Source organism: Moschus berezovskii, chromosome 4 (assembly GCF_049115385.1).
Source record: "Moschus berezovskii isolate FMDL1 chromosome 4, NW_MosBer_1.0, whole genome shotgun sequence".
Taxonomy (NCBI): domain Eukaryota; kingdom Metazoa; phylum Chordata; class Mammalia; order Artiodactyla; family Moschidae; genus Moschus; species Moschus berezovskii.
Window position 1 is genome coordinate 33,332,916 of NC_142463.1, and position 21,391 is coordinate 33,354,306.

The window sequence follows — 21,391 nt, forward strand, 5'->3', positions numbered from 1 at the left end:
ATTTTTAAATACAGAAAATAACAAGTGCTATTGAAAAAAGATGTGGAGAAACTGGAATCTTGTGTACTGTTTCTAAGAATAGTATAATTGCTATAAGAAACATTATATGGCAGCACCTCAAAAAATTAAAAATAGAATTATTATATGATCCAGCAATTCCACTACTGGTATATGTCCAAAATGACTGAACACAGGGACTCAGATAGGTATTTTTTTACAGCATGATTATTCACAATAGCTAAAACATGGAAACAATCTAAGTGTCCTGCAAAAGATAAATGGATTTTTAAAATGTGGTATATACACACAATGGAATATTATTCAGTCTTTAAAAAGGAAGGAAATTCTGACACATGCTACAACATGGATGAATTTTAAAGACATTGTGCTAAGTGGAGTAAGCCAGTTACAAAAAGACTAATATTGTATGATTCCCGTTATACCAAGAGTAGCCAGAATCATAGGGGCAGAAGTAGAGTGGTAGTTGTCAGGGGCTGGGGGAAGGGAAAATGGGGAGTTACTGTTTAATGGGTATAGAGTTTCAGTTTTTACAAGATGGAAAGAGTCCTGGAGATGGATGGCTGTGATGGTTACACAATAATATAAATGTACTTAATGTTCCTGAACTATACACTTAAAAATGGTTAAGGTGATAAATTTTATGTTGTGTATATTTTACCACAAGAAAACATTGGAAAAAACATTGGAAGAAAACGAATTGGATAAAAAATAAACATGGAGTTGATCTTCTGTATAAAATCCTGCTTGAACATCCAGAGAAATGAGTTCTGAAGAGTGACCATTGGATCGAGCAATATAGGATTCCTTGGTGATCTCAGAAAAAGCTTTTTGGATATGTTGAATAAAGAAAGAACACACAGATCTATTTCTTTACTGATTTCAATTCTTATTTATGAACTTGCTAGCTTTCAGAAGCAGTAGACTTGTAGGAGTAGTTTTTGCATCTTTTTTTAAAAATGAGATTATGTCTTATGTTGGAACAAGGTTAAGTTTTTGCCTGAGATCATCCTTGCCAGGCAAGTAGATTCAAAGTGAGTGCTCTTGGGGCAGGACACTGTGGCCTCTACAGGGCTCCTGTGTCTTCTAACTATGGTAAGCAATCCTGGAAAATCTAATCACAACAGGTAGGTGTCAGAGCTGGGGTTTCCTGACAGCAGTAGGATTTTCAGCACAGGCAGGCTTCAGAGAGCCTCTGTCAGAGAAGCCAATGTATCAAAGACCATTCGGAGAGAGAAATGCTCTGGTTTCCCTTTCTGCCTTGCAGTTGCAGAAATGGGCTTCACTGAGACCATTAGCATGAAAGCCACATGACCTACTGTGGTCTGCAAGGTGAACTGCTCAGTTCTCCTCTCCTGTCACCCTCTCCCTGGTTCTCTCAGCTATGACCCTGTTGACCTTCTCTGTGCATCTTAAACACTCCAGTGTGTTCCATTTGCTTAAAATTCTTCTTCAAGATCCTGGCAAGTCTGTCTCCTTCTAGTCATCATGGTTTCAGCTCAAATGTGTCCCTCCCTGCCCCCAGAAAGGGCTCCAGTAACCACCACGGTCATGATAGCCCTCAACCCCAATCAACCCCAAGCCCACCTCTGATGGTATTTTCTTCACAGCACTAACACCTCCAAGAGAGAGCCTTATTGATCTTTGTGTTTTGGTCATCATTATCCGTCTGTCTTTATTAGACTGTTAGCCTCCTGGAGGCAGGGGCCCTGCCCCATGAGAGTTCTCATACTGATATATCTTAATTAACCAAACAGCACCCAGCACAGATTAGGCACTCTGTTAAATGGATACATAAATGAAGGTTTTCAAATGACAGGAAATATTCACTCATAAGCCAAGTTCTGCACATCTTCAATCACTGTGTCCTAATTACTCCTTGAGGCTCTCCAAAATGCTGGTTCTCACTCAGGCTCAGTTCAGTTCAGTTCAGTTGCTCAGTCGTGTCCAACTCTGGTTTTTCCAGTGGTCATGTATGAATGTGAGAGTTGGACTGTAAAGAAAGATAATCGCTGAAGAATTGATGCTTTTGAACTGTGGTGCTGGAGAAGACTCTTGAGAGTCCCTTGGACTGCAAGGAGATCCAACCAGTCCATTCTAAAGATCAATCCTGGGTGTTCATTGGAAGGACTGATGCTAAAGCTGAAACTGCAATACTTTGGCCACCTCATGCGACGAGTTGACTCACTGGAAAAGACTCTGTTGCTGGGAAGGATTGGGGGTGGGAGGAGAAGGGGACAACAGAGAATGAGATGGCTGGATGGCATCACCAACCCGATGGACACGAGTTTGAGTGAACTCCGGGAGTTGGTGATAGACAGGGAGGCCTGGCGTGTGGTTTAAAATATAGGTTTTGGGCCCTTACCCCCTAGAGATTCCATTTCAGTGGGATGGAGTGAAGTTCTGCCCTCTGCAGGACATCCTGAGGCCACCAGCAGATCATTCTTGGAGAACTGGCTTCTTTAATTTAGCCCCTGAACCCTCATACCTCATAGACCATACATGGCAACTCTGACCTTGATGTATGCCTGGATGGCTGGATGGACAGATGGCCAGAAGGAAGGCAACAGACTATGATGTTCTTTCTAGGCAGAGACTGCAGGAAAAATGAAGGCTGAAGAGATATTTGGGATCTGATGGAGAGCAAAATCAGAAGTTTTGATTGTTTTCATCTAGAGATAGCCTTTGAAACACAACATAAAGGGGATTGAATTCAGAAGGATGCTTTCAAGTCTCCTGGAATCAGGGTTCAGTTCTGGATCACTAGAACTGAACTGTGATCTGAGCAGTTTTATTTTGGCATGGGATTTTGGATAAGCACATAACAATTAGAAAAAGCATCTAGTAAGTTTGTGGAGAAGGAAATGGCAACCCACCCCAGTATTCTTGCCTGGAGAATCCCATGGGATGAGGAGTCTGGCGGGTTCCATAGGGGAAAGTTAAGTCCATGGGGTCGCAAAGAGTCGGACACAACTGAGTGACTAAACACACACCAGTACATTTGAGTGCTTTCTATACATTAACTCTTGAAACAACCCTAGGTGTTCTTGTCTACAGTTTACAAATAAAAAAAAAAAAATGAATATTGAATCACAATAAATGGCTTGTCCAAGTCAAGATGATGGGCAGGGATGTGACCTCAGGTCTCATTGGCTCCAAAGCCCATGTTCCATCCACTCTACAGCCCAGGTAAGATACGTTTTGCTTCCAAAGTTTTAGGTGTTTGGTGTCTGCGTATGTTTGTGCAGGAGGGTAAAAAGGTGAATGACTGCATGGACATGAGTGTTTTGGACCATGGCTTTGTGGGTACCTGTATCTGTTGGGTCCTCTGTCCCTGAACCTGGGTTTGAATTCCTAGGCCAGGACTTGTGTGCTGCCTGGGTAAGGGTGCTAGGGAATAAGAAAGGAGAACAAGTCAGCAAAATGAAGTATCTAAATCAAATATTCAATGATCACAAACTGTGCATCTTTTCCAGAAGGGGCTTTGTGCGTGGCTTTTTACATAAAGAGAGAAAAATGTCCATCTTCCCAGCTTCTCAAGAGACGAACACGTCCTATAAGCAGATTCTTACGACACCCGGTTCTTTAAGTGTCTCCTTTTACATTGTGGGTGAGTTTTTAAGAAGGGATTTAAGATGGGGTTTTACATATTCTCCAAGTGCTTTTCTAAGGAGTAAAACTCCTACAACCTTGGTCATTTCATTTTCACTTAGATCTGTAGATCCTTCTCTGATTCAGTTTCAAATAAGTACACATTATTCTTAAGCACATAGCGCAATGACACTAGAATAAAGAGAGATGAGCTCTGAATCAATGGCTCAGCTTCCCACAGACCCTCTGGGTTTCTGTCTAGACTGGTTCCTCCCCTCCTCATGTAGGCTTCTCCTACTGGAATCCACGGATGTTCCGTCTGTGGTTCTGACTTGCCCCTCAGAGCACATCTCTAAAGGAAGAGAGGAAAGGAGAAGGCAGGAAATGGCGGGGTGGTGGAAGAAGTTCTGTCTACATCGTCTCCTAACGAGGCGATGTCTCTGACATACACATCCGGCCACGCCTCTCCTGTGGTTAGTTTCCTTCAAGAGCTTCTCCTGGTCTGAATGAGTGGACTGGGTTGTGCCTGCCCGCCCTCCACTACTGCCAACCTCTGGAGTCTGTCTCCCAGAGGTGGTGACTTGTCGGTCACCTTGCAGTCCCTCAGAGACAACAAGCACCTTCCTGCCTTGTGACTGTTTTGGCCACAGTTGCCTCATCTGCAGCACAACCTCTACCTTAGTCAATCCCTCCTTGTCTTTAAGGGCTCAGCTCAGAGGCTGCTCTACACAAGTCCAGGCCCACCTTCTGCAAACTCTTAATGCACCTGTGGTTAGTTAGCTGTGTCGTCTGCTTTTCTGACTGTCTTCCCCAAATAAAGAAAGTTCCCTGATGGCCGGGACCATGCCTGCCTGTTCATCTGTGCATGTTCAGGGCTTACAATGGGCTTTTCATTAGCAGTATCAATGGAATAAACCTTTGTTGAATGAAGAAATAAATAAGCCTCAGGTTCTTCACCTGTAAAGTAGAGATAATAATAAAACTCTTATGAGGAGCAAATGAGATAGCAGAAGTGACCCCGCCTGACCCAGAACAAGATTTTGTTTTGTTTTCTTGGTTGTTCATTTCCCAAATAGAGGATCTCAAAAATGAAATCAGCTGCCTCCTAGGATTGTAAGTTTTTGGCACTGGGGCGGGGTGGGGGGGGGGGCCTTTGAACACAAGATGGATACAATTTTGTAGGGATATTATAGAAGGGTGATCAGTGGGTCCAGATGAGTGGTTTTTAATCTTGGCTGCCCTTTAGAAACAACTGGAGAGTTAAAAAATGACTGATGGTCCCAAAGATTCTGATTTAATTGTTATGGAATAGGATCCAGGCAGGAATGCTTCTTAGCCCAGGCGATTCTAATGCGAAGCATGGTTCTGAACCATTAGTGTAAAATAGATGATCTTTAAATGTTCTTCTTGTTATAAGAGGCTATCACCCCAGGAAAGTGAGGACCACTTTTTCCTTCTGAGAAAGAGGAAGAGAGGGAGGAGGAGGGATTGGGGAGTGAGCAGGAGAGGGGGCAGTGGGGGAAGGAAGGGAGGGAGGGAGAAAAAGAGAAAGAGAGAGAAGGATGGAGGGAAGGGAAGAGGAGAGAGGGAAAGAAGAGATCAGGATAATCTTGTCGTAGAGATTCCGGGAGAATTCAATAAAATAAGACATAAAAAGGGGGTTGGTAAGTGTTAGCACAAGGTAAGTTCTCAGTAATAAATAATAGTGATACTATGCTTTTTATTATTATCAATGTAAATACATTTTATAGGCCTCAGTATAGTTATAAGGCATTATCATTATGACTACTGGCCAGCCCAGGTTGAAAGCTAATGAGCTGATTTTTTTTTCTCTTTTTAAAACCCAAAAGCATTCTTGGAGAGCTATGGTTTTCTCCTGCTTTCTGGCATTGATTGAGTTTTCTTAAAAATACACACACACTCACACACACACAAATGTGTAATACACACATGAACATACACATATTTTTCCTTTTTTCTGAGTCCCCTCTGAATGACAGCATGCCTGAGAAAATATGAAACAGGATTCCTTGGGCTGTGCTGTCTTCCCCCCGGGGTGGTAGGGTCACATATATATTACTAGAAATGATCCTCCCACTTATTGCTTACAGACTCCTTATGGAATTGAACACCTGACCCTAAACAATGGGGGAAGATTCAAGGGACTGTGTTGCAAAGAAGGGAAATTTAAACAGATTCTCCGTGTCAGTCTGTAATATGACGGCAGCTCCAGAGCATGTCCTGTTTGAAAGAACAGCCACCAATTCATATAAGCACACCATGTCACACCTCCCCACACTGACACAGCCTCCCTTCTGGGCAGGAAACATGCTCAGTGTCTGGTGTTCAGGGAGTCTCCCCACTGGATGAACGTAACTCCATCCCTCACAAACTGGAATCCTTCACTACATCTGTAAAATGGGGCAGCAACACTCGCTCTGGTGACTTGATAGAGATGCCTGAGCTCACTGGCACAGTCTGTGGGCAAGTGCTTTTTGCCCCGTGGAAAGCTGTGCAAGCACAGCAGAATCAACAGCTCGGGACTGAGCCAGGGATGACTGGGACGACACCTCAAGGACTTACAGAACCTTCAGTTCTAACTCTCAAAAGTCTGGTTTGCTCCTGAAGATGGTCCAGCTCAACTCATCCTATAGGTACCACAGCCCTTTAATTCAAACATCTAATGTTCCAGGTGTTAGAACTGCCCAGTTGGTGGGATACTGGCTGGATACGACCAGATAGAGTGATAGAGAGGAAGAGGCCAAATATGCAGGCCAAGTGTTTAATGCAGTGGGACAACCTTTAAGACCTAAGGACAGGAAAATGGCCAAAAAATGACAAGAGGCAGAAAGATGTGCCAAGTGGGCTTTTCAATGCTCTTTGAAACTGCAAAACTCAATTTTAGGGAAGGGGGTATCAAGTTTTTATAAATGCATATCACCAATGTCCACTAATTCTGATATGCCTCGGGTAATCCATTGGGTGGAATTGGGAGGAAGAGGAGCTGTGAATACATACATCAACATTTTGAGAATAATTAGCTGTGTATTGTTATATTGTCTCTTTCCTCCCAGCCCACTATGGTGGAGAAATCCTGTTGAAAATCATGTCCTACAGACAGACACTCATTGCACCAAGCTCAGGGTTGGTTCAACTTCCAATTTACCTCCTGAGAACCCAATATCTTCCCGTCTTTTTCATATTCTCTAAACCTACACTTAGAATGATAATGACATAACAAAACGAATTCCCTCTTGATGTACAATACCTCACAATTTCCCAGGTTCCTTCCCATTTAACCATTTTATCTGATTCGTCCAACCTTGTCCTCATCTGACAGAAAGAGGCCCAGAGAGTGAAATGAATTACCCAAGGTCACACAGCTAAGAAGGGACTTGAATCAAACATTGATCTCCCAAATCTTTATCCACAGTTCTCTCCAGTTCTTTCACACAAATGAAATGGACTGTTATTCAGTCCCTTTGTCTCTTTTAAGTAACACTAGTTATTATGTGGCAGACACTGGGCTAAGCATTTTATAGAGAGTATCTAGCTGATTTCCCAAACAGCCCTTCCACATAGGTATTGTTGCCCCCATTTTACAGTTAAGAACACTGAGGCTTATAGGAAGAGACTAACCCAAGGATGCAGTCAGCATGGCGATCATCTCCTCCAAGTTCCTGCTCTGAGCTACATGACTGGGCCTTGTGACCCCCCTCCCCCATGGCACTTATCACACTGTTGATAGCATCTGTTCAGACACATCTTCTATCCAAATGTAGGACCATGTCTTAATCCCACAATTGAGTACCAATTCCAGGGTTCATACATCCTACACATGTGCATACATGCTGCTGCTGCTGCTAAGTCACTTCAGTCGTGTCTGACTCTGTGTGACCCCACTGACGGCAGCCCACCAGGCTCCCCCATCCCTGGGATTCTCCAGGCAAGAACACTGGAGTGGGTTGCCATTTCCTTCTCCAATGTGTGAAAGTGAAGTCACTCAGTCGTGTCCGACCCTTAGCAACCCCAAGACTGCAGCTTCCATCCATGGGATTTTGTGCATACATATCACAGCACAAAGGGCATACGCACAGAACTAGATTATGAACATAAAACTCTCTGCACCCTGAACATGTTTCAATTCAGTTCAGTTCAGTTGCTTAGTCGTATCTGACTTTGTGAACCCGTGAACCGCAGCACAGGCCTCCGTGTCCATCACCAACTCCCAGAGTTCACCCAAACTCAAGTCTATTGAGTCAGTGATGCCATCCAAACATCTCATCCTCTGTCGTCCCCTTCTCCTACTGTCCTCAATCTTTCCCAGCATCAGGGTCTTTTCCAATGAGTCAGCTCTTCTCATCAGGTGGCCAAAGTATTGGAGTTTCAGTTTCAACATCAGTCCTTCCAGTGAACAGCCAGGACCGATCTCCTTTAGGATGGACTGGTTGGATCTCCTTGCAGTCCAAGGGACTCTCAAGAGTCTTCTCCAGCACCACAGTTCAAAAGCATCAATTCTTCGGCGATCGGCTTTCTTCATAGTCCAACTCTCACATCCATACATGACCATGGGAAAAACCATAGCCTTGACTAGACAGACCTTTGTTGGCAAAGTAATGTCTCTGCTTTTTAATGTACTATCTGGGTTGGTCATAACTTTCCTTCCAAGGAGTAAGCGTCTTTTAATTTCATGGCTGCAATCAGCATCCGCAGTGATTCTGGAGCCCCAAAAAATAAAGTCTGACACTGTTTCCACTGTTTTTCCATCTAGTTCCCATGAAGTGATGGGACCAGATGCCATGATCTTTGTTTTCTGAATGTTGAGCTTCAAAGGAGTAAGCATCTTTTAATTTCATGGTTGCAATCACCATCTGCAGTGATTCTGGAGCCCCCAAAAATAAAGTCAGCCACTATTTCCACCATCTCCCCATCTATTTGCCATGAAGTGATGGGACCGGATTCCATTATCTTAGTTTTCTGAATGTTGAGCTTTAAGCCAACTTTTTCACTCTCCTCTTTCACTTTCATCAAGAGGCTCTTTAGTTCTACTTCACTTTCTGCCATAAGGGTGGTGTAATCTGCATATCTGAGGTTATTGATATTTCTCCCAGCAATCTTGATTCCAGCTTGTGCTTCATTCAGGCCAGCGTTTCTCATGATGTACTCTGCATATAAGTTAAATAAGCAGGGTGACAATATACAGCTTTGATGTATTCCTTTTTCTATTTTGAACCAGTCTGTGTGAATATGTTTGGTTCTGTCAAAAAGTGCCCCTACAGAGGCTCCATAGATCCAAGTTCTGTCCAGAAAAAATCCTTCTTCTTCCTCAAGGGACTCTAGCCATCTCTCCCAGTCAGAACCAAAGGTGTAACTGGGTTTCTAACGAAAGAATGTCACCCTTGTCCCCAGTGATCATAGCGCCTGGGTGAGACTGGAGTTAGAGAGGCATAATTAGGAAATTCTTCCTCCCATCTCTGCCTAAGGAAGACAAAGTTCCAATTATAAATTTCCCAAGCAAATTGCTACTCAATTGCACAAGACTGATTTTCAAGGCATTGACATCTCCTTGGTTTGCTTGCTTATTAGATACAAAGGTTGGGGAGGATAGAGAAGTATTTAAAAGCTGGTTTTCAGACCAATGAATCTGAAGAAATTCTCTTTATTGGTCTGCAGGAGGAGGTGGGAGTGGGGGAGGCAGAACCAGATCTGATAAAGGAGATTAAATGGCCTTATACATCTGACAGCAAAGAACAGTCCCCACGGGAATCCCAAATCCTGCTGGTGCTAATAAAGTGCACGATATTACTCCAGTAATATAGTGTACAATATAAGGCGTCCAGATGCTGGGGCCAGAGCCACGACCTACATCTTCCGCAAACCAATTTTCTGCTGGGTTGGATGTGTAAAAAAGAATCCAAATACAGATCATTTTTTTTTCCTTTGAAAGAAGAATTGCTTCTCTGGCTTTTTTACCTTGGCCTGCCTGCTCCTCCCACCCTCTGCGTTCTCAAAGTGGGAATTACTTCTAATCCACTCACAGAGAAATCACTGCTTCTCTCAACTGTGTGCTATTTATGAGGCAATTGGGCTGCTTGTTGGCTTCCCAGTGGCAGTGGGGTACTGGAAACCAGCATAGAATTTGCAGTCAGACAAATTAGGTTCAAACCCCCATTCTTCCATTTGTAAGATGTGTGCCCTTGAGCAAATTTTTCCCTGGCTTTTCTGAGCCTAGGTTCACACCTACCTCACAGAAGTGCCTTGAGTGCTAAAGATATTGCATATTAAGTACCTAACAGGAGGGTTTAGGATAGAGGAGGTGTTGAACAAGCAGAAGCAATTAGTAGCAGTAGTAGAAGTAGTAGTAATAGCCTCAATGGGTAAAGCCTAAAAGGCAACCTCATTAAAGGAATTGCACTTTTTGGCAAGGGGTTTAGGAGGGGAAAGAAGGAAGCTTATTAATAAGACGAACAGCAACAATGCTCTCTATCTATTCCCAGCCACAGAGCATCTTCTGAATGTGATGCTATGAACATTGTTTAAGCATTGACAAAAACACAGACTATAGTCACTCACTTCTATAACCTTGCAGACCAGTAGTGACACTGGAAAATGTAAAATGCAACGTAGTACATACCGCATATTATCCCAGCAATTTAACACTGGTCATATCACTGACCTTTACAGGACCTTCAGTTTGTTTTTGTTTTTTTTATCTCTCCATTTGGTAGACTAAATGTGTCTTGGACACAAGGAAAAGTCAGGATTGAGGGGGACCTTCTAACTGCTCACCCTCAGCTGATTGGTTTGGACCTGAACCACTCTGGGATGGACTGGGTTTGATCTGTGCTTGGAGCACCAGCCTTGCACATCTCAGAATTCAGGGCATTTCCACTGACTACAATTACTCTGTTCAAAAAATGTGGGCGACCCCCTCAGACCCAGCCCTGTGTGGCACAGAAGAAATGCTATACCAGTGTTGCTTGGCTGAGTATGATAAAGGTAATAGCAACAGATACAGAGTATCTTTCCTTGGTAGCACACCTTTCAGTTCAAAAAGTTCCTTGACAAATGCTGGCACTAGTTTATTTGCATTTTTACTGTTAAAGGTAGATGTTATTATCCATTTCCCAGATGTTAAAAAGGAGGCTTTGAGAGGTTCACTTTCTCAAAGCTGTAAAAATAAGTAAGGCACAGAGGCCAGGCTTAAGATGGGTATGTAGAAATCCAAGTCTTAGACCCTTCTTGCAATTTGCAGCCATCTGACTTATCAAAGGTATGGTGTGAATCTCCGCAATCTAGAGAGTGGGACACAGTTCCTTCATCAGAGCAGCTGGAGCACAATGTTTGTTAAGTAAACAAATGAACATATTATCCACCTCCTCAAAAAATAGTTGACATTTATTGAGCTCTTGCTTGTGCAAGGCACTTTGCCAAATGCCTTCCAAGGATTATTTCGTATCATCCTTATGAAGCAGGTCCCAGGATCATCATTACTTTACAGATGAGGAAACTGAGGCTTAAAGAGGTAAAATAACTTACTCTAGGCACAGGGTGATAGATTCTGGATTTGAACTCAGGCAGTCTGACCCTACATACCCTAATGATATCATCCTTTATTTAATCCTCAGCACTACCTCCCACCAGTGTCTTAGGGAGAAACCCAATATTTATTGATGATATTTATTGATTGACACTAAGTGTCAGATGTAGCCCTCCATGCTAGTCACATTAACTCATTTCATCCTCATGAGCACTCTGTAAGGTAGACATTGCTACCCCATTTTACAGAGAAGGAAACTGTGGCTAAGAGATGTTGACTGTCCAGGATTCTGCTAGAAGCAGAATCATTTAAAAACACAGAAATATCTAGGGAAAATTTCATTCTTCCTTCAACAACTTGGGCATTTTATAAAAGTAATTAATGTGAAATACACAAAGGAGAAAGGTACAAAGAAGGAAGCTGGAGGCAACAGAACCAAAAGGTTATCTGCAGGGTTCTAGTCCCAAAGCCATCTAACATCAAGGAGTGGAGAGTCTGCGTAAAGCTGGGTTAGTCTGGGAAGGTTCCATGGAGGGAAGGAACTCCAGGTGGACTTTGAAGACTGGAAGAAATGTATTCTGCCAGGTATTCTAGGCAGGGGAATAGCATATTCAAAATTCAGCTGGGGTCTAGAAACAGATTCAAGTAGCAAAGGAAAGCCCTGGTAAAATGGCATGTAGTTGAGGGAGGCGAACTTAGTAGGGGAAAGGCTTGTTTCCAGCTCTGCCTACTAGCCCTGAACCCACAGCACGCTGAGATCTCTTTGTTTTACTCTAGCATGTAGCCCATCAGGAGCCTAAGTGACAGTGGGAAAAGGCACAAAGAGAAAATAAATGAAGAAGGAAGTAATACCATATGCATCTCATGTGGGGTTTTCTGGAAGGAAGGGAGAAGCTGGGCACAGGGGAAGAGAAGAACTTTGATTTGCCCACAACACAAGGCGGTGTCAACTCTTGCTCTGCTCACCTCCCCCCGCACTCCTTCCCTTCCCTCCCAGTATTCTGCAAGCAGCAGCACATGTATGAACGCTTGGATGGCTTGGCAAAACACCCTGAGATTTATTTCTGTTGGACAATCTTACATTATTTTTTTTCCCCTGCTGACAACTCTGTCAACAGCAGGCTCCTCTGTGAGGCTGTGAATTTGGAGATCACATATTGGAGGCAAATACTGTTGCTTAAAAACCAGCCCAATAAAGGAAACTCCTGAGATCAGGGTGACCAGCAGCCCAATCTAGCCCATGACTTGGAAATCAATGAGACCTCAGAAGTTGGTAAAAAGACCATCTGGGGAGAGGGGCACAGGGAAATAGTTCTGTGGATATGGTCAGTTCAAGGCAAGGATGTGTTACCTGGAGATGGTTCTAGTAGTTCAAAAACTAGATCTATTTGGATGCAATCCAGCTGTGGCTTTGTATTATTTTGAAGCTCAAGTGTTGAGAAGCTACTAAAACAGTAGGGGTACTAAATGTGAAAAAGGTTTTGTCAAGTGTGAACATCTATATCAATGTAAAGGATTATGATTATTACCTTTTTTGGGAAGGGAAGAAAACTATATATTTCTTTAGTCTGTTTTTGGAAATTAGGTACCAGTAAAGGCAAAAGCTTTAGAAGCATTGAATTTCAGAGCCGTGAAGAAATTATTTCATTCCATCAACAAGCATTTGGGACTGCATCTGAGAATCGGGTCCAGTGTGGGCTCTGAGGAGCTGGAGAGGAACCAGATGCAGGTTCCCAAGGTCCTTAAGGAGAGTGACAGAACAGGGATTGGGGGCGAGAGAAGCATCTCAGTCACTCTGGGCATCAGGAAACACTTTCCACTCAAACAGCAGTTAGGGCTGGGTTCCAAAGGAAGAACACAGTGGGTTGCCCATGCAAAGACATAGAGATCAGGGTAGAAAGGGGTGATGGGGGCATTTTAAGGACAGGACTAGCAAAGGCCTGGTCTCCAAGACCTTCATTTTACAGATATGAAAACTGAGGTTCAGAGAGATAAGTAATTCACCCAAATCACCCAGGTAGGAAGTGGTACAACTCTATTCACCCCAAAGCCTGCTTTTACCACTCTACTATGCTGTTTAGACACTAACCACAGAAAACAGCATCTAACTCCAAAGCGTTTAGAAACTTCCCCATAAACACACAGACGATTAGTGGCAGACTTGAGATTAGAACCCAGGTCTTTCTTCTCTGTCTTCCTCCTCCCAGTCCAGCACCCATTCCACCATGCCACACAGACCCTACCCATCTCCCAGTCTCACTGAGTCTTCAATACGCTGTCTTATTCTTGCTCCCAGATCCTTCCCATGGCTTCCTCACTACCAAGCTCAGTCATCAAGACAGATGCTTTCATTTCTTTTTCATTAAGCTGACACAAAGTATAAGGGCACTCTCCCTTCCCATGGCCTCTCCCACCCTTGGAACTTCAGAGGTCAGGAAGTCACCAGGCATTCTCACTTCCAAGCCATCCTTTTAAAGGTCAGCTGGTCTGGGAATAAAATACTTCAGTGTTAGGCATTTAATTTTTAAAGAGAGAGCAAAATGGTAAGGAGACCTTAAAAATTGCTCTCGGCTTTGTGTGTAATCATCAGCAAGCTAGAGGTCACCACCAATCTCTCAAGATTTTCCAGCTTAGAGGAGCAGGAGGACTATTTTTGTTCCGGGAGTCAGAGAAAATTGCAGACCTGACCCCACCTCCCTCATGCTCAAAGAGGACCCATCTCTACAACAAAGCTCAATTCTGTATGTAAGATCAGCCTTATCCAATGGCTTGACCACTAACAAAGAACCCATACAAAGGACAATAACTCTAGACAAATGCCTAGGCCTGAAAATCACACCTTAATCAGAAGCAGACATATGGCCAAATGCAGCCACAAAATAAGTGTTTGTTAAACCTAGGCTGTGCTAGGCTCCAAGGAGGTATAGCATAACAATACTAATATTGATGAGATATCTACATAGGTATAGATATTCTCTAGTTAGTCTTTCTGCACCCTTCAACAGCTCTGCAAGGTAAGAATTACAGCCTCCTGGTTGGCAGTATGATGTGAGGGTTAATACCATCAGCTCCAGAGCCAGAGAGTGTGACCCCCACCTCTGCCACTTATTAACTGTGTGACCTTGAGCAAGTTACTTAACCTCCCTGTACCTCTGTATCCTCAGTTGTGCAATGAAGATGATAATAATACTAATTTCATGGGATTCTGTAACTAAGTTAATAAGTGTAAAGTGTTTATGGTGCATGGTAAAATTCAGTACGTGCACACTGCCGTGTCATCATCTCCATCATTTATGTGAAGAAACAGTCCAGAGAGAGTGAGTGAGCTGCTCATCTAGCCAGGAAGTAGAGGACCTGGAAATGGACCTCAAGGCAAGGACTAACCTTTATTGAGGATTAACTATGTTGAGAGTTCACATAATCTCCATATCCATAAAAAATTGATGAGCAGGTATCATCAGCCCCAATTTATAGTAAAAGAATTCTAGATGCATGTGATTTACTCAGTCTCCCAGCTGGGAAGTGAAGTAGCAGCACCAAGTTTTGAACGCAGGTCTGCCTGATTCCCAGAGACCCTGTGGGGCCCTCCTTGGGAACCCTGCCTGCAATGAGATGCCTATGGAACCTGCACACAGTGTGAGGATCTGCGGCTCCCCAAGGGTCTGCTCTTATCCAGGTCTTTTCATTATCTCACTAATTGTCATGATAATCTCTGGCGCAAAGTACTCACAGACCGTTTAATTGCATAAGGAAATACACTCAGAAACTGACTACACTGTATCAAGGTCTCACAGCTGAAGAAGAGGGTGGAGAAGCAACAGATTCAAATCAGGGGCCTGACTTCCAAACCTGTGACGGTCCCCCGCCAAGCTCCTTGGACTACCTGAATTTGAAATCACACAAGAAATCTGCATTTCAGCTTCTGGAACACATGACAGTTTCTCACCCCAGATTGTTCTCAGCTCAGTATGAAAACATATAACCGGGTATGAATGCCTGAGTGAAAGAAAGACCTAAAGTTAAATTATTCCAGAACAGCGAGCTATTGTCAATGATTGACAACCAGTCTCAACTCTCACCAGTGACAGCCACATACAAAGTAAGGCTTCAAAAAGAGCTGGGTTCCCTTCAATTAGCAGAGCTGAAATGAAACCACTTAGAAAATTATACTATTGGGCAACTGGTGGGTTTTAAACATAATAAGAAAAATAAAGCCTTGGCCTGATGTTTACAATCAGCTGAGCAAGAGACATCAGTCGTGCCAGGACCTGGAATCATACCTTCTCCTGGAGCTCATGCTTGTTTGCCTCTCTGCCACTGCTGCAGCCCTGGATCCATTCATTCCTTCATTCCTTTCAGTTCAGTTCAGTTGCTCAGTCATATCCGACTCTTTGCGACCCTATGAATCATAGCACGCCAGGCCTCCCTGTCCATCACCAACTCCCGGAGTTCACTCAAACTCAGGTCCACAGAGTCGGTGATGCCATCCAGCCATCTCATTCTCCGTCGTCCCCTTCTCCTCCCGCCCCCAATCCCTCCCAGCATCAGAGTCTTTTCCAGTGAGTCAACTCTTCGCATGAGGTGGCCAAAGTATTGCAGTTTCAGCTTTAGCATCAATCCTTCCAATGAACACCCAGGATTGATCTCCTTTAGAATGGACTGGTTGGATATCCTTGCAGTCCAAGGGACTCTCAAGAGTCTTCTCCAGCACCACAGTTCAAAAGCATCAATTCTTCGGCGATCAGCTTTCTTCACAGTCCACCTCTCACATCCATACATGACCACTGGAAAAACCATAGCCTTGACTGGACGGACCTTTGTTGGCAAAGTAATGTCTCTGCCTTTTAATATACTATCTAGGTTAGTCGTAGCTTTCCTTCCAAGGAGTAAGTGTCTTTTAATTTCATGGCTGCAATCAGCATCCTCAGTGATTTTTGGAGCCCAAAAAAATAAAGTCTGACACTGTTTCCACTGTTTCCCCATCTATTTCCCATGAAGTGATGGGACCAGATGCCTTTAGCAAATATTTATTGGTTCCCGACCACCAAGCATGGAAGCTACAGTGTGAAGTAGAACAGATTTGGCCAGTGCTTCTTGGAGCTCCCAGACAAGCCAACAGGATGGTGATCCCCTGGATGGGTGACATCACGGGGAAAGGCAGGGTGCTCGGAGGCAGAGCAGAGAGAGGGTCCAACAGAAAAGAGATTTCACATTGAGTAGGAAACAGTCCTGTGAACAACAACAACAAAAACGACTGCCCAGTAAGCAGTGTGCTTGGCCTTCGGGAGAAAGATAAAGGTGGCTTGGGCAGGGGTCAGGCAGCCTTGGAAGGGGTGGGCCCTCCTCCTGCTGCACCCACCTGTCTGTTCCCCAGGCATTCTGAAGTCACAGCTCTGGAAAGCTGAAAGAGCTTTGAGTCATTCAGCACCATTCATTCAATGAACTAAGACCCGGTCACACAGAGTGAATCAGAAAGAGAAAAACATTGTACATTAACGCATATATGTGGAATATAGAAAAATGGTATTGACGATCATATTTGCAAAACAAAAATAGAGACACAGACACATGGACACCAAGGGGGGAAAGTGGGAGCGATAAATTGGGACACCGGGGTTGATATATATATATACATACACTATTGATACTATGCATAAAATAGATAACTAATGAGAACCTTCTGTGTAGCACAGAGAACTCTACTCAGTGCTCTGTCGGGACCTAAATGGGAAGGAAATCCAAAAAAGAGGGGATATATGTATATAGCTGATTCAGTGCGTTGTATAGGAGAAACTAACAACATTATAAAGCAACTGCACTCCATTAAAACACACACACACACACACACACATCCCAGCATGTGCGAAGGCTCAGAAGGGAATGAGAGTAGGGCACACACAGGCACCTGCAAGTGATTCCCGGAGACCACACTGCCCAGACCAGGTGATGGGTAAGTGGTAAAGGCTTGCACTTTATCCTGAGGCTAGGGGGTGGGGGGACACTGAAGGCTGAAGACAGAGGAAGTAAACCCTCAGATTTGGGATTTGCCAGATACCACTAAGGCCGATACGCAGAGCCCAGCCTCTGAGTTTTGAATGACTATTTCCAGAGCCTGTGATCTTTACCCAGCCCCATATTGGCAGCATTCCTAGAGTCTGGAGGGGTCTAAACAAGGAGAAATGGACAACAGAAAACAGAAAGACCTAAGTGCCTCTGGTTGAAGAACAACTTCAGGACAGACTTGCTTCGCAGATCTGGATCCCAGTGGAGCAGAATACAGTGAAGATTAAATTCTGGACCTGCTTCTGTCTATAACTAGCTGTTTAGCACTGGACAAGTCAATGTCCAGCCCCTCATCCCTAGCCTTAGTATCCTCGTTTGTGTGATGGGTGGAGGGTTAGGTAGCTAATCAAAAATGATCATGACTTTTAAAAAAACGATTATTGCTTGCATTCAGTGAACTCTTGCTCTGAGCTTGGTGTTATATCTCAGTTCACACCTACAAGCACCCTGTGAAGAGATTCGATTATCATCATCCCCATTTCACAGCATGGAAATGGAAATTCAGAGATGTTAAATAAGTTGATATTAAGTAAGTGTAGAAGCAGGATTTGAATCCAGCTTTCAGATGCTTAACATGAAAACTTTCTGTTTCAGGGCTCTCAGAAATGTATTTCACAAGGATTTCCTGAGCACCTGGCTAAGGAGAGTATAGAGAGGAGGAAGCAGAGTCTCCCAGGGCAGAAGACAGACACACATGCTCAGGCTGGCTGTCCTGAATTCTAACCCTGGCTGTGTGATGAATTCAGTTGGCCTGTATGTAGAGAGCATGGGGGTGGGCAGTGCAGAGGAAGGAGTAGGGAAAGAGCTGTGAAAAAACAGTCCCTCGGGTCTCTTCCCTGTACTGTGGACTCCTGCTGTGTCCATAGGATATCACAAGATACCCAGGGCTGAGATGACCAACACCTGGCACAGCTGTAACAACCCCCAGCATTGCATCACCCCCAGTGAACTAAACCCCCAAATGGCCAGGGCAGACTGCCCAGCGTAGTCCTTACTGGGCAGGTCCAGTTACCATAGTCTGGGCAGAAACTACTCCTATGGCCCTCAGAGCCAGGCCATTTATGGTGAACAGAGCCCAAAGAGCAGGCTCTGCAGAGAAGTCTCCTTGTGATAGGTTGTGAGACTAGGTTAGACCTGAGGGCAAAATAAGGGAAAGATGCCCCAGGTGGCAAGCTCTGAACCCCAGGCAGCAACGCACAAGCCAATTAGGGCTAATTAGCCAACTGCGGAGCAGGGGGCAGTGGAAAGACCAGAGAGAGGCTGCAGAAAAATCTGCCCCCAGGCCCTTGGCAGCACCTGCAGGAGCCAAGGCCTGCAGACCTGCCTCTACCCCCAGGTGACCCACCCGGCTCTGACTAATGAGCCACAGCCAGTGATGGAGGGTGTAACCTGCAGAGAAATGCTTTCTGCCTTCTTCCAATAAACTTTTTCCTGAGATGCACAGCTGGATTCTCCCATGAATACAGCCCCAGGTGTTGGGGAGGGAGACAGAGGCGCACAGTAACAGCTCATTTAGCAGGGAACAAATGGCTTCCTTTCAGGTCAACAAATACAACATGATGCACTCAGACAAGCGTGGGGGCCTGAGACCCGTGTCTTGTGAATCGGAAAGACAGGCGGAGGACACGGCCACCCATGCCTTCAAGAAATCCCCTGCTTCCAGGAGGTGAAAAAAGAACACAAGAACCAAAAAATGATATTTCCTTCAAACAACCCAGAAGGTAAAATGCAAAAGCATCCGTTACAGTATTGAAATCAAGATGATTTTTAATAGTAATAATAGTTTATATGTGTGTGTACACTCCCTTGTCGTTCATAATTCACTTCCACATGCATCATCTCATTGAAGCTTCGCTACTACTTTATAAAGCAGGAAAGGCAAGCAGAGTCCATATTTTAGAGAGAAGGATCTGGGGAGGCCATGAGCTTAAGCCTAAGATCACACATGGCAAATGTCAATGCCAGAGTCCAAACTAAGTCTTCTTCTTCTATTTATTTTTAAAATGTTGGCAGTCAAAGCACTAAATCCTAACCACTAGACCACCAAGGGAACTTCAAAATAGTCGACTTTAAGCTATGTGTATCTCACCACAAATTTCCTTTTCTTTCTTTTTTGGCCATACTGCTTGGTTTATAGGATCTGAGTTCCCCGACCAGGGATTGAACCTGGGCCAATGCAGTGAAAGCCTGGGATCCTAACCACTAGGCCACTAGGGAACGCCCCCAACCAAACCTAATTCCAAAGCCACTGCACTTTCCATGTTAGGATGTCAGATCCAATCATTGCTATATTCCTTTTTATACATTTTTTGAATCATAATATGTTAGGACTGGAAAGGTCCTTTATAATCACCAGAATCCTAGAACCCAGAGAGATTAATATGCTCAAGACTACACACTGGGTCCGTCTGCATACTCTCTCAAGACCAATTTCTGCCTCCTTAACACCCATTCCATCCCCAATAACAAGGACTCTTGCTACAGATGCCAGTAATAAAAATACTTTTATGTTGTCCCCTTAAAAACAGTAGATGCCAGCAACTAACGTATTTCTTTATTGACACGAGTCTTTACTTCTAATAAAGTAATAACCTTAAGTGATGGGAGAAATGGCACAGAAGGGGAGAAGCAAGAGTGTTCCCTGTAAGCAGTAGGGACTCCATAAACGTTTGCTGAATTGAATAGAGTGAAATAAGCACGGACCTACAGGGAAAAGAGAGAAAGAGAAGGGATTTTGCACACACATAGAGGGAAATGCATCTACTCTGTAAGAAGACACTGTGCTGGGAGTTTGGCTCAAAGAAGACATTTGCCGTACTCCAAGCTGGTTTTCGACATCAGCTTCAAGCTTCCCACTGTCTTTACATCTCACACTCGCAGAGAGAACACAGCAGGATATATGCTTCCAGGCAATCCCTTGGAAAATGTTTGACCTTCACTGAAGTTTGACATTGTTTTCTGTGTCACCTAGGTGTCAATTTTTTTTTTAGGGAAAAATCCTGGAGTCAAGAAAGGAGTATGTAAAGAAGGCAGAACTCTTAGTAAAATGCCGGTGACAGTGCAATTACTGTCACCTGGTGTCAGAAGGCATTGTCTCCCGCTCTCACTGAGCTCGCTTTCTAAAGGATTTTGCCTGATGGTGACTTCTGTCAATTTCTGTCTATTTTCACTCCTTCTTTCAATCCACTGGTGGTTTCAAAGTATTTGGGGAAGGTTCTACAGGAGGTAGGAAATGTCACAGATCACCACTTAACACTTTGGTCTAGAAAGTGTTCTAGTCATCACTGCTATTTGTTGAAAACCTGCAATGATAATGGTTCTCTTCTACTCAAAAGCATGGCTCAACTTTATTGAATATTTACTCTGTGTTCAATGCTTAGCACTTCACATGCACTATTTTATTTAGCCTTCATACAACAATCCTCTGATGTTTAAGTTGCCCAAAGCTATAGAACTACCCAGTGGCAAAGTCAGATGCCAATGTCAGAGTCAGTGTTCTTTGCCGGTACCCTACCATTCATTCATGTATTCATTTGCACAATCACTGTGTACCAGGCATTGTGCTAGCTACTGGGATAGAGAGGTAAAAGACAAGACCATGTTTTCAGGAAGCTCACAGGAACTTGAGCAGTCAGATAAACTAAAGGTCACATATGATGTGCGAAGGGTAGTAAAAGAAGGGATTGCTGGGTTCTCTGGGCATATCCCAGTCTAGGAGGTGTTGAAGAAGATTCCCAGAAGAAATGATGCCTTGTTCTTGAAAGGGTCAATAGAAGGCTGTCACACAAAGGAGGGCGTGGAGGGCAGTTCACTCATGGTGGGCAAAGTGGGGAGCTGCCAGCACTGAGACATGGAGACACGGGAGAGCATGGGCAAGTTCAAGGGTCTTCTAAGTAATTCACGAGGGACTGCACCCAGAGGAGACAGTCAGGTAGTGAATGAACAGGACACTGGAGAGTAATGAGGCTGAAAAACAGGGTAGAAACCAGGCTTTCTGCCAGGCTAAGGAGTTTGAGTTTTAGCCTGAAAGTCCAGGCAGCCCCTGAGGGTTTGTATGAAAGTGTGTGATGTTCAAGGGGAACACTTACTGCAGCTTCCACCCCACTCCTCAGAGGGGAAAAGTGGGCAGCAACGCTTCCATTCTCTTGCCTCAAAGGAAAGGGACTGATTTATCTTCTG